Genomic DNA, 13,255 nt, shown 5'->3' on the forward strand with positions numbered 1-13,255 from the left:
TAAGCTTTTTTCTTTGCTGGTGAGAGTAATCTTGCGGTATCCACTTTCCAACCAAGTAATTCGCGATATCTGCAAACCAGGGTGGTTGAGTCACAATTGTGTCAACTGAAAAAATATGTTCATCAGGAAATTCTTCTTTTATCTCATTAAACTTAAGGGGAGGATTTTCTAATCTAGACAAATGGTCAGCTACTTGGTTCTCTGTCCCTTTTTTGTCCTTTATCTCAAGGTCAAATTCTTGCAGAAGTAAAATCCATCTTAATAATCTAGGTCGAGCATCTCTTAGCTAAGAGGTATTTTAAAGTTGCATGATCAGTAAAAACAGTAGCTTTGGTTCCTATAAAATAGGAGCGAAACTTATCAAAAGCAAACACTACTGCTAGTAACTCTTTTTCTGTCGTGGCATTCACTTGTGTCTCACTCAATGTCCTACTAGCATAGTAAATGGGATGAAAAATCTTATCCCTTCTTTGGCCTAAAACAGCTTCAACTGCTGTATCACTAGCATCACACATGACCTCAAAAGGTTTGTTCCAATCAGGGGACACAACTACAGGTGCAGTTGATAACTTTTCCTTAAGGGTTTCAAATGCTTTTACACAGTCACCTGAAAAATCAAACTTAGTGTCTTTCATCAAGAGGTTAGTCAGCAGTTTTGAAATCTTTGAGAAGTCTTTTATGAATCGTCTGTAAAAACCTGCATGACCTAGAAAGCTTCTAATTCCTTTCACAGTTGTGGGAGGGGGTAATCCTGCTATAAGATTAATTTTTGCCTTATCAACTTCTATCCCTTTAGCAGTGATTTTATGTCCTAAAACAATTCCTTCTGTAACCATAAAATGATATTTTTCCCAATTAAGAACTAAGTTTGTTTCTTCACATCTTTTAAGAACTAAGGTCAAATGGTTAAGACAATCGTTATATGTTTTGCCAAATAGTGTAAAATCATCCATAAAAATTTCAAGAAATTTGTCAGTCATGTCAGCAAAAATTGTCGACATGCAATGCTGAAATGTAGCAGGGGCGTTGCGACCAAATGGCATTCTCCTATAGGCATATGTTCCATAAGGGCATGTGAAGGTTGTCTTATATTTATCTTCTGGTGCAATTGGTATCTGATTATATCCTGAATAGCCATCAAGAAAATAGTAAAAACTATATCCTGCAATTCTTTCCAACATTTGATCAATAAATGGCAAAGGAAAATGATCTTTTCTGAGACGTCTGTAATCAATACAGACTATCCATCCTGTAACAGTCCTGGTAGGTATGAGCTCATTATTTTTATTTTTTATAACTATCATACCTTCTTTCTTTGGTACTACCTGAACGGGACTTACCCATGGGCTGTCAGAAATGTGGTATATAATACCTGCTGCCAACAGCTTTACTATCTCTTTTTTCACTACTTCCTGCATTGCTGGATTCAATCTTCTTTGCAGCTAGACTATTGGCTTGTAGCTATCCTCCATGAGGATTATGTGTGTACAAATAGCCAGACTAATCCCTTTAATATCTTCTACAGTCCACCCCAAGGCTCCTTTGTGTGCTTTCAATACTTTAATCAAACTATTTTCTTGTTCTGCAGTAAGAGAAGATGAAATAATTACTGGAAATAATTCTTGCTCAAGATAAACATATTTCAAATGAGAAGGGAGAGTTTTGAGTTCAAAAAAATTGAACTTTTTCGGATTTCATCTCTTCTTCTTCTGAATCTTTGTCCAATATTTCAGCTTCTTTTCTGATGGTGGGATCATCGTCCTGTGTGGTGCCTGATTTGATCAAGCATCTTTCCATTGAATCTGGAATTAATTGATCATCTTTGAATTCATCTGTAAGATAACTAATCATATCAATTGAAAAACATGAAGTTGATGTTTCATCTCCTGAATATCTTAGTATCTTTTGCATATAAAATATGACTCTTTCTTCATCGACTCTTAAAATTAATTATCCTTGATGAACATCTATAATTGCTCTTCCTGTAGCAAGAAATGGTCTACCTAAAATTATTGGTTCATTAGGACATTCTTTCATTTCAAGTACTATAAAATCTACAGGGAAAACAAACTTATCTACTCTTACGAGTACATTTTCAATTATTCCCTTAGGTTTCTTAGTACTTTAATCTGCAAACTGAAGAGAAACACTTGTGTCTTTTATTTCATCAAGATCTAACTTTTTAAAGATAGAAAATGGTATTAAATTTATTGAAGCTCCGGAATCACAAAGTGCTTTTTCAAAATATACTCCTCCCAAAGTGCATGAAATTGTAAACCTTCCTGGATCACCAAGTTTTTGTGGTAGCTTATTTTGAAGTATAGCACTGCATTTTTTCGTAAGCATTACCACAGAAACTTCTTTTAATTTTTTTTTACTTGACAAAATTTCCTTTAAAATTTTGGCATATGAAGGCATTTGTAACAAAGCATCAATAAAAGGAATATTGATGTGAATTTGTTTTAAAATCTCCAAATATTTTACAAATTGGTTGTCAAGCTTTTCTCTTTTCATTTTTTGTGGAAAGAGAATATTCACAGGGAGAGGAGTCAATTTTTCAATATTTTTTTCTTCTTTTTTCTTGACTTCATTCTTTTGAGATGGTTCAGAGGATATTTCAACATTCTTACCGTTGTTTACCTGTTGTTCTGACTGGTATGCATAGGGTTCATCAAGCTCCTTACCTGATCGTAAGGTGATGGCCTTAAGGTGCTCTTTTGGATTTTTCTCTGTATTGCTTGGTAAGGGACCTTGAATCTTTTCTGAAATAAGAGCTGTCAATTGGCTCAATTGTATTTCCAGATTTTTGAGGGATGAATTTTGGCTCTCCATCTTTTCATCAGTGACCTTAATATACTTATACAGAAGATCATCAAGACTTGAATGAGCTTGTTGAGGCCCTTGCTAATAGGGACCTGCTTGTTGATAAGGTCTAAAGTTTGATTGATCATGGTTTGGATTCTGGTATCCGGGTGGACCCTATATTTGTTGCTTCTGGAAGCTTTTAGAGTTCTCTGCACCATTTGGATTGCTCCATTGAAATCCTGGATGTTTCTGTGCCATTGGACATCCAAAAAGATACTGCTTGTAACTGATGACATTGACATGTTCATCATTGTGATTAGTTGCTTGACATTCATGGTTCTGATGATTTCCTCCACACATGTCACAAGCCTCAGATTGGCTTGGTTGTTGTGTATTCACCTGAAAAGTTTCAAACTTTTGTGCCAAAGAAACAATTTGATGTGTTAGTGTATTTAAAGCATCAACCTGATTTACTGTAGCGGCCTTCTTGATAATTATACGCTCAGATCCATTGGATGGAATTCTCAGAAATTTCATTCAATAATTGCAATGCTTCCTCTATTGTTTTCCCATTAATGAACCTCCTGCAGCTGCATCTATCACATTTTTAGAAGAGGGTTTTATCCAGTAATAAAAAATATACAATTGCATATGTTTAGGAATATCGTGGTGTGGACATTTTCTTAACATTGCTTTTAACCTTTCCCAAGCTTGATAAACTGACTTTGTGTCAGTCTGCAAGAAATTAGATATGTCTTGTCTTAACTTTGTGGTTTTAGCAGGGAAAAATATTTGTTTAAAATTTTTTGAGTCATTTGATCTCATGTGGTAATGGAACCTTGTGACAAACTTCGCAACCAAGTCTTGGCATCTCCTTTTAAAGAGAAAGGAAATAGCCTTAACTTGATAGCTTCAGGAGGTACTTCATTATACTTAGCTGTTTTAACAAGTTCCAAAAAGTCAATTAAATGATTGTGTGGATCTTCACTTGCGTCTCCAGTGAAGATGCAAGACTGTTGAATTGTTTGAATCAGGCCAGTCCTGATTTCAACGTTGTTGGCTGCCACTGGAGGTTTTCTGACACTAGATTCACAGTTGAAGCGGTCAGGTCTAGCATAATCCCTTAGGATTTTGTTTGCTGGCCTTGGCACCACTTCATCAAATTGATCCTCTATTTGTACTGGTGGTGGTACTTTGCGTGGGTTGATATTTTCTACTTCCTGATTCTCCATACCTTCACAAGCTATGCTTTGGGAAGATAATGCTTGTCCTTTCCTGCGCAATCGAAGAGATCTTTCAATTTCAGGATCGTAATTGACCAACTCTTTTACAGAATAGCGGGTCATAAACTACTCAAAATTCTAAAAAAACAAACTGAACTTAACTCCTAAAGTGGTAGTAGTAGTAGTACTTAGAAGAAAATAATTAAAAGAAAGTGATGAATAACAAGGACAACAAAGATTACAAAGATGACAAAAATAATAAGCGATCAAATAAAAATAGTAGTATGATAATGTTGTTGTTGTTGTTGTTGTTATTATTATTATTATTATTATTATTATTATTATTATTATTATTATTATTATTATTATTATTATTATTATTATTATTAATAGTTGTAGTAGTATTAGTATATGATAATAGTAATTATATTAGTACTAATTAGCAATAGATGTTATGAAAAAAATGGTAAACGAAATCAGTTAGTAGTAACAGTAACTAACAATGGAGAATAATAATATAATACTAATATAGAATATAGTTACAAGTAGTACTAGTATTAATAATAGTGACTGCTATGCTATAATGATGATAAGAAGGATAATTGATAATAACACTTGTATAAGATGTTAGTACTTATAATAGTAAAAGTAATAGTAGTAATATTTAGTAAATATTGATAGCAAAGATAATAATACTAATAGTAAGTTCCCAAATTAGTAACAGAATATTTAGTCTGAAGTAGACTTGTGCCAATCCCCGGCAACGGCGCCAAAAATTTGACGAGGCCAATGCGTATAAGATTTTGCTACTCGTACTTTGTCAAATTCTAGTATAGTTTATGATATTGTCCCACAGAGATTGGAGAATCTAGCTACAAACTTATAATATGATGAAGTTTTGTTTATTGAAAATTTAAATTACTTAAGTTGAAACAAAATAACTTTCGAAAGATTTATATTTAAAAAGAGTTGGGAATCATTGAATTCACTCGATAGCGTGATAATAATAAAATCTTAGCTTCTACACGTATTTCTCTTAGGAATAATTGTTTATTGCTAATACAATTATATTTTGCTCACTAAGAAATAATCAATTAATAACACTCCACGAGGTTATGTAAATAAATTGATATATGACTCATGACGATTAAACTGAAATAATTTTCTTGCCTGAATTGTGCTAAAAGATAGCAAAAACCTCTTGCGATTAATTTTTACTAAAAATCAATAATCTTGCCAACTACAACTCCTCCGTGAGAATTAGAATGGAAGTAAGCAAGATTATAGACTTGGAATGATAGCTTAAAAAGAATTACTCTCACTCTATTATTTTACCCAATAGTTATCGTATATTAACTTTGCTTCGTAAGAATTACAAAATTGACATACAACTAACTTTGGAGAATAAATAGATAGAAGTGATAATAATTAATTAAAACTAATATTCCAGCACAATATAGAAATATAATTAGAAAGTTTCAGGTCAAGCATGTAGTAAAATTGAGATTAATATTATAACGCTATCGAGCTTCATCAACTATCCCAACAAAAGAGATTACTCCATTATGGAGTATTTAAATCTCACAAAGAAAGAAATTCTTAAAATACTATCAACCCTCTTAGAAAATTCAAAGACTACAAGATAAAATGAAATAGATAAAGAGACAAGTAAAGACCAAAGCTAGAGAAAAATTTGATAATTAGGCACGTATGATCCTTTTTCCCTTTCAACACTAACATCCTATTTATAGAAATCAAATCTCATAAGGTGCCACGATGCCTCGTGGTTCTTTTGCCATGATGCGTCGCGCTTCTATTGCCATGATGTGTCGTGCTTCTATTGCCATGATGCCTCGTGCTTCTCTTTTTATTCCTTTATTTGCTTTATCATGATATTTTTATTTCCTGCAAAATACTATTAGAAAATACAGATAATTGACATATTATACATATATATATTATTTAAAATAATTTATTTTTAAGTATATAATATATGAATATTTTATAGTCATCAGTTATTGTGGATAGACTGACCAAGAGCGCATTTCATTTATGTGGCAGTTTCCTATTCTTCGGAGCAGTTGGTTGAGATTTATATCCGTGAGATCGTTCGTCTTCCTGGTGTGCCCGTGTCTATCATTTCTGATTGAGGTACGCAGTTTACCTCGCATTTTTGGAGAGCAGTACATCATGAGTTGGGCACGCAGGTCGAGTTGAGCATAATATTTCATCCTCAGACGGACAGTCTGAGCATACTATTCAGATCTTAGAGGATATGCTCCACGACTGTGTTATTGACTTTGGAGGTTCTTGGGATCAGTTATTGCCGTTAGCGGAGTTTGCCTACAACAATAGTTATCAGTCGAGCATTCAGACGGCTCCCTATGAGGCATTATATGGTAGACGTTGTCGATCGCCGGTTGGGTAGTTTGAGCCAGGGGAGGCTCGGTTATTGGGTGCAGATTTGGTATAGGATGCCTTGGATAAGGTCAAAATCATTCAGGATAGACTTCGTACAGCTCAGTCCAGGCAAGCAAGTTATGACGACCGTAAGGTTCATGATGTGGAATTCATGGTCGGAGAGAGAGTGTTGCTTCAGGTATCACTCATGAAGGGTGTCATGCAGTTTGGGAAGAAGGGCAAGTTAAGCCCTAAGTATATCGGGCCTTTTGATATCCTTGAGCGAGTGGAAGAGATGGCCTACAGAGTTACGTTTCCACCAGGTTTATCAGCAGTACATCCAGTATTTCACGTGTCCATACTTCGGAAGTATCACGGCGATCCATCCCACGTGTAGATTTTAGCACTGTCCAGTTGGACAAAGATTTGACCTACGAGGAGGAGCCGTCAGCTATTCTAGACCGGTATGTTCGTTAGTTGAGATCGAAGAGTTATCCTTCGGTTCGAGTGCAGGGGAGAGGTCACTGTAGAGGCAGCTACCTGGGAGTCCGAGTTCGATATGCGGAGCAGATATCCCTACCTTTTCACCAGCTCAGGTACTTTTCTATGTCCGTTCGAGGATGAACAGTTGTTTTAAAGGTGTAGAATGTGATGACCCAAAAGGTCATCATATGCTTTAAAACTCGATTCCGTGTTCCGAGGCCTTCAAACCCTCATTTTATTCCTCCTCGATTTGCATGCACAGTCCGAGCACGTTTCCAGAAAGCTTTTATGTGGAAAATTGATATAAATAATAATTTTTGCCTTTAAAAGTTGATTTAGTTGACTTCGGTTAATATTTTGAGTAAACGGATTCGGACTCATCTTTTGACAGTCTTGGTAGGTCTATATCAAAATATGGGACTTGAGCGTATGCCCGGGATCGAATTCCGAGGTCCCTAGCCTAAGAAAGGAATTTTTGATGAAAATTATAAGACTGAAATTCTAATGATTTAAAGAATTTTGGTAATGTTTGATCTTGTTAGTATTGGGTCCGTATTTTGGTTTCGGATCCCGCTATAGATTTGTTATGATATTTATATCCTATATGTGAAATTTGGTAAGAAACGGAAATAATTTGACGTGATTTAGACGTCCGGATGAGAAATTAGAAGTTTTAAAATTTTCTTGAAAACTCCATTCAATTTGGTGCTAAATTCGTAGTTCTAGGTGTTATTTTGGCGATTTGATCGCACGAGCAAGTTCGTATGATGTTTTAAGACTTGTGTGCATGTTTGGTTTGGAGCCTCGAGGGCTCGGGTGAGTTTCGGATAGGCTACAGAGTGATTTGGAACTTAGAAAAGTTGCTGGTGTTCTTCAGCTATGTTGCAGGCCTCAGACCTCGCTAATGCGGGGTCAAGGTTCGCATTTGCGACTACTGTTGAGGTCGCATTTGCGAGCTTCTCATTGCAAATGCGAAGAGAAACTGAGCCAGTCTATGTTTGCAAATGCGAACAACCCTTCGCATTTGCGAAGTTGGTATGGGGAAGGGGTCCTTTGCATTTGTGAACAATTAGTTCTCATTTTGCGACATAAGCAAAAATGCGACAGGTTCGCATTTGCGAGCAAATGCAACATCTGCAACTGTGTAAAAAGGACTTAGATGGGATTTTTCAATCATTCTTCAAATTTTCAAAACAAGAAACCTTCTAGGCGATTTTTCAAAAACCAATTCTTCCCTAAATCATAGGTAAGTGATTCCTAACTCGTTTCTTTCAATCTTTCGCTTTATATTACAAGAATTCAACCAAAAATCTAGGGATTTCATGGTGAAAATTGGGTGTTTGGGTAGAATTAGGGATTTTTTATAATTGGAATTTAGACCTCGATTTGAGGTCGGATTTCGAAACTAATTACATATTCGGGCTCGGGGGTGAATGAGTTTTGGTTCGAACCTCGAGTTTTGACCAAGCGGGCCCAAGATCGGTTTTTTGACTTTTTGGGGGAATTGTTGGGAAACTTATAATTATGTATTGGAATTTATTTCTTTAGCGATAATTGATGCTATTAAGTTAATTATGACTAGATACGAGTGTTCGGAGGTGGAAACTAGAGGAAAAGCGGTACTTGAGCAGTGAGTGGCATGTGGATCGAGGTAAGTGATGTGTCTAACTTTGAATCGAGGGATTAGGAACCCTTGACTTAATTGCTATGTGAAAAATCCATGTGAGTGACGTATATGTGAGATGACGAGCATCTATACGCCGCCAACTTACCTGTTTTACCTGATTTTATCTGTTCTTATTATATTGTATTTTGTGCCTTAATTGTTACATGCTTCACTGGTACTTCCATGTTTAATTGCTACTTGCTAGATATTGTTTTTTCGCTATTAAAAGTATTAGATATCCCATATCATTGGCTTAAACTAGTTTTTTTTTTGTGTTTTATTGTATATTTTGGATTGGTTTCGTTGAGTAGTATAAATTGTGTGAAGTTTCATAATGTATAAGCTTCCAGTTTGCTTTGGTTGAGGTTTAAATATTGTGGAGAGTTGAGTTGAATTTTGAAATTTCTGTACTTATTGAATAATTGATACTAATATGGTGGGATCGGGTTGCGTGCCACAACAAGAGGAATAAGGGTGATATGTTGAGGAGGAATAAGGATGAAATGTTAATGTCTGGTGGGATCGAGTTGCACGCCGCAACAGGAGGAATAAGGGTCGATCAATATGTAGTAATAAGGGTGAATATTTACATTGATATTGATGATATGGTAGGATCGGGATCCGCGCCGCATCAGTTTAAGTGTTTATGTACCTTTCATCTACTGTGTAAGTTATTCTATAGTTTTACATTTCACTTAAGGGTTGGTTATAGCTGGATACTAATAAAATACTTGAGTTCTGCATTGCAAGTTATTGCTTTATTTTGTTCTGCTCTTTTTTCTGCTTTTATTATACATTGTATGCAGGTTATATTGTAATTGCTTCACCGTAGCCTCGTCACTACCTTGTCGAAGTTAGGCTCGGCACTTACCAGTACATGGGGTCGGTTGTACTAATACTGCACTCTGCACTTTTTGTGCAGATTTTAGAGCTGGTCGTGGCTGATTGAGAGATTGGTTTCAGATCACCCAGTTAGGAGACCCAAGGTAGTCCTGTTGGCGTCTGCAGGCCCTGGCGTCCCCTTCTACATCTCTTTATTCCTATTTTATTTACTTTCAAAATAGTTGTAATTTCTTTCAGATCGATGTTTGCAGAAAATCATAGTATGTTCTTGGATTGTGACACCAGTTTCTGGGTAGTAGCAGTAGTAGTAGTTCTGGAAATAGTTTATAAACAAAGAAGTTGTTTACTTACTTCCGCAATTATGATCACTTGTTTTAACTTGTTCGTTTTTATTCAATGAAATGTAAAGGAAAATGGTCAATAAAATTCTAATATTGGCTTGCCTAGCAAGTGTGATATTAGGCGCCATCACGATCTCGTTGGTGGGAATTTCGGGTTGTGACACGAACTGGATCACTGGTTGATCTACACTAGGCTAGGAGGTTTAAGGCTGGGAAAGACAAGTGCTTGGTTTTTGGCTTGGAGGAGTTACAATATATCCTAAAGAATGCTATCATTCTTCTCCTTTTCTCTTGCCAGCTCAGTTATAAGAGAATCTCTCTCAGTCTCCACCTCAACCAGCCTCTTCTTAGCCTTTCAATCTCAGCATCCTTAGCCCCACTTTCTTGCACCAAGGATCTGACTTTGCTATTCATTGGTGCCTTCTTGGATGAACCGGGTTCTTTAAGAGTGACATTGACTTCATAATCGCAAGCAAGCAGAGTATTAGCTCCAAAATGATCATTGCTTGTACCAACCTCCCACTTCTTCATAGGTACCTTGAAATGTGCAAGCACAGCTGTGAGAATGAAGCCATAGGGAATGACATGAGACTTGGTGCCACTTATAGCCTTATCAAGAAGCTGGATTATAAATCCAGACCAATTAATCTGCCTCCCACTATCCAAACACACCATGAGGACCAAGTCTATGAAACTTGCAATGTGCCTCCCTTCCTGCCTTGGCAGAACGCACTTGTTGACGAATTCAAACAACACTTTGTGGGGTGGCGTCATCTCACTCTTGTACACAGCCTTAGACTCAATTTCCTCCTTATTGTCACCAAATTTTCTGGTAATGGCAAGGGCAGTAGGAAGATTTTCTAGGCTTGGCTACTTGAGCTTTGTATAGTCATTGTGCCCCTCAGCAGGTACACCTAGAATTTCTCCCAACTCCTTTATATCAAAAGAGACTTGCACTCCTTTCACAAGACTGGTAACCCTTCCATTTTTCACTGTGGCATTTGCCATAAACTCAACAATTTCATTCCTGGCTAACCTGCCATCCATCTGAAGGACCATGTCCTTCCAGCCTTGCAACTCCAATTTTTCCAAAAGCAATACCATTCTTTCCTCCTCCAAATTCTTGAGGATTCTGCCCTTCAGAATTGTTCTCTTGCCAAAATTGGCCATCTTGTCCTTCTTAGTGTCTGAATCATCTTCTTCCTCTCCACTCCATTCTTCTTCCTCAACAAGTTTCATTTGTTTTTGATTTCACAGCAGACCTAGTCCTTTTTGCCAGAGTGGATTATTCAGCAGACTTTGACTTTGTAATAGACTTCTTAGTGGAAGTCTTGGCTTTCTTGGGTTTGGGAGTAAGAACCTCCACTTCTTCAGTGTCTTCTTCATCTCGAAGGGCCATATCACCACCTTAAACCCAGACCCGATCGTAATGGCACCTCTCGTGAAGACAAGGCCAGCCGACACAACACCCAATTAAATTAACAGATAATAATTCATAATTAAGTCATTAAACATGATTAATTCCATAATATAGTGAAATATAACAACTGCAGAAAACCAAACACAGTCCGACATCGGGGTGTCACCAGTCATGAGCATCTAACATAAGTCTAGGAATATGGTAAAGGAACTACACCGTCTATTATAAAATCCAGTACAAAGGAAATAAATAATGATAGAGGGAGAAACACTGGGCTACGAACGCCGAGCAACTACCTAGTGGACTCCGAAAATCTGCTGGAAGCTATCAACCCTTGCTAGCAAGACCTAAAGCTCCTGAATCTACACACAGGGTGCAAGGAGTAAAGTGAGTACTCCAACTCAGTGAGTAATAACAATAAATGAAGACTGAGCGATAAGAAATCACGTAAAAACACAACAACATGCTATAAAGAGGTAGAGTAAAAGCGATAAAGTGCAATAAAACAGTGAAATCTTATAAAAACACCTTAGTTCAGAATAAGCTTCCTTAAAACACCTTTTTAACAGTTAAACAAGTAAATGAAAGGCAGCTAGGAAAGATAAACACATAAAATCCGCCCCTCGGGCACTATGTCAACAGAATCAGCCTCTCGGGCAATAACATGGAACAAACACCAGCCCCTCGGGCTATATCTCATATCACAATGGGTACCCGTACTTATTGGGGGTGTACAGACTCCGGGAGGGGACCCTTACGGCCCAAGCACAATATCAAGCCATCTTATGACATACTCAATAGGCTCTCGGCCTCATATCAACAAGTCACCTCATGGCGTACAATTTCAGACCCTCAGCCTCATAATCATAAATCAACGTATCACTGCTGCGGCGTGCAGCCCGACCCAAAAGTATCCTCACAACATAGGCTTTCGGCCTTACTCATTCAGAAATCTCTAAAAGCCACTCGGGCACAATAAAATATGATGCTCAGCCCAAAATATTATTTAAAGTATTAAAACAGAGTAAACATGACTGAGTTATGAAAATAGTATAATATAGCAGGACTGAGTAAATATGAAAAATCAAAATAGGGAGGAAATAGCAGTAAAAATCCCCTAAGGGTCCAAATAGTTGGCACGAGGCCCAAATATGGCATTCATCCTAAAACATGATGATAGCAAATAGTTTTCAATCAAATACGCAGTAAAACAGTCATTCGGGATGGACTAAGTCACAATTCCCAACGATGAACGACCCCACGCTCGTCATCTAGCATGTGCGTCACCTCAATATAGCACAACGATGTGTAATTTGGGGTTTTATACCCTCAGGACAACATTTAAAATCATTACTCTCCCCAATCCGGTCCATACTCTAGCCTGCACGCCTTTGCCCCTCGAATCGGCCTCAACTCGCGTCGAATCTATCCAAAATCAGAACCACGAAGTCAAAATATGCTAAGGGAACGAAGCCCATACGAAAATAATCAATTTACAACATAAATCCCGAAATTAACCAAAACCCCACCCCCAGGCCCACGTCTCGGAATTTGATAAAGTTTACATCAATAGGTTCCTTATCTCCCCACGAGTTCAAACATATCAAAAGTCCCAAAATCCGACCACAAATAGCCCCTCAAATCCACAAGTTAAGGTCTCCAATACCAAGCCCTAATCCCCAATTTTTAACCATTAATTTCCATTAATCTTAGGCCAAATCAGTGAAATAATTCCTTAGGCTCAGTTATTAGGTTAAAAAACCTTACCTCTAGACGTTATCCCTTGAATCCCTCTTCAAAATCTCCTAAAAAGCTCCAAAACCGACTTTAAATGGTGAAGAACAACTCAAAAATCACGAAGGAATTCTTTTATACCTTATGGCCCAGGCTTTTTGCACCTGCAGTCTAGTCCTGGCTCCTGCGCAACCGCTTCTGCGGTCCCAAACGTCGCTTCTGCAGTCACCACTTAAATCCCAGGTGCTGCATCTGCGAAGCAAATCTCGCACCTGCGTTATAGCAAGTGCGCCACCTCAACCGCTTCTGTGGTTCCAACTAATGCCTTCCTTGGCCGCAT

General features: G+C 37.3%; 1 non-coding gene across 1 annotated transcript; it reads left to right on the forward strand.

Moving 5' to 3' along the window:
• The first annotated feature begins 3,466 nt into the window (after positions 1-3,466).
• On the forward strand, positions 3,467-3,573 carry LOC138890973 (small nucleolar RNA R71). The gene has a single exon (XR_011407335.1). It is a non-coding gene; the product is annotated as a small nucleolar RNA R71 (small nucleolar RNA).
• The last annotated feature ends 9,682 nt before the right edge of the window (positions 3,574-13,255 follow it).

This window comes from Nicotiana sylvestris, chromosome 4 (genome assembly GCF_000393655.2).
Source record: "Nicotiana sylvestris chromosome 4, ASM39365v2, whole genome shotgun sequence".
NCBI classification, from domain to species: Eukaryota; Viridiplantae; Streptophyta; class Magnoliopsida; order Solanales; family Solanaceae; genus Nicotiana; species Nicotiana sylvestris.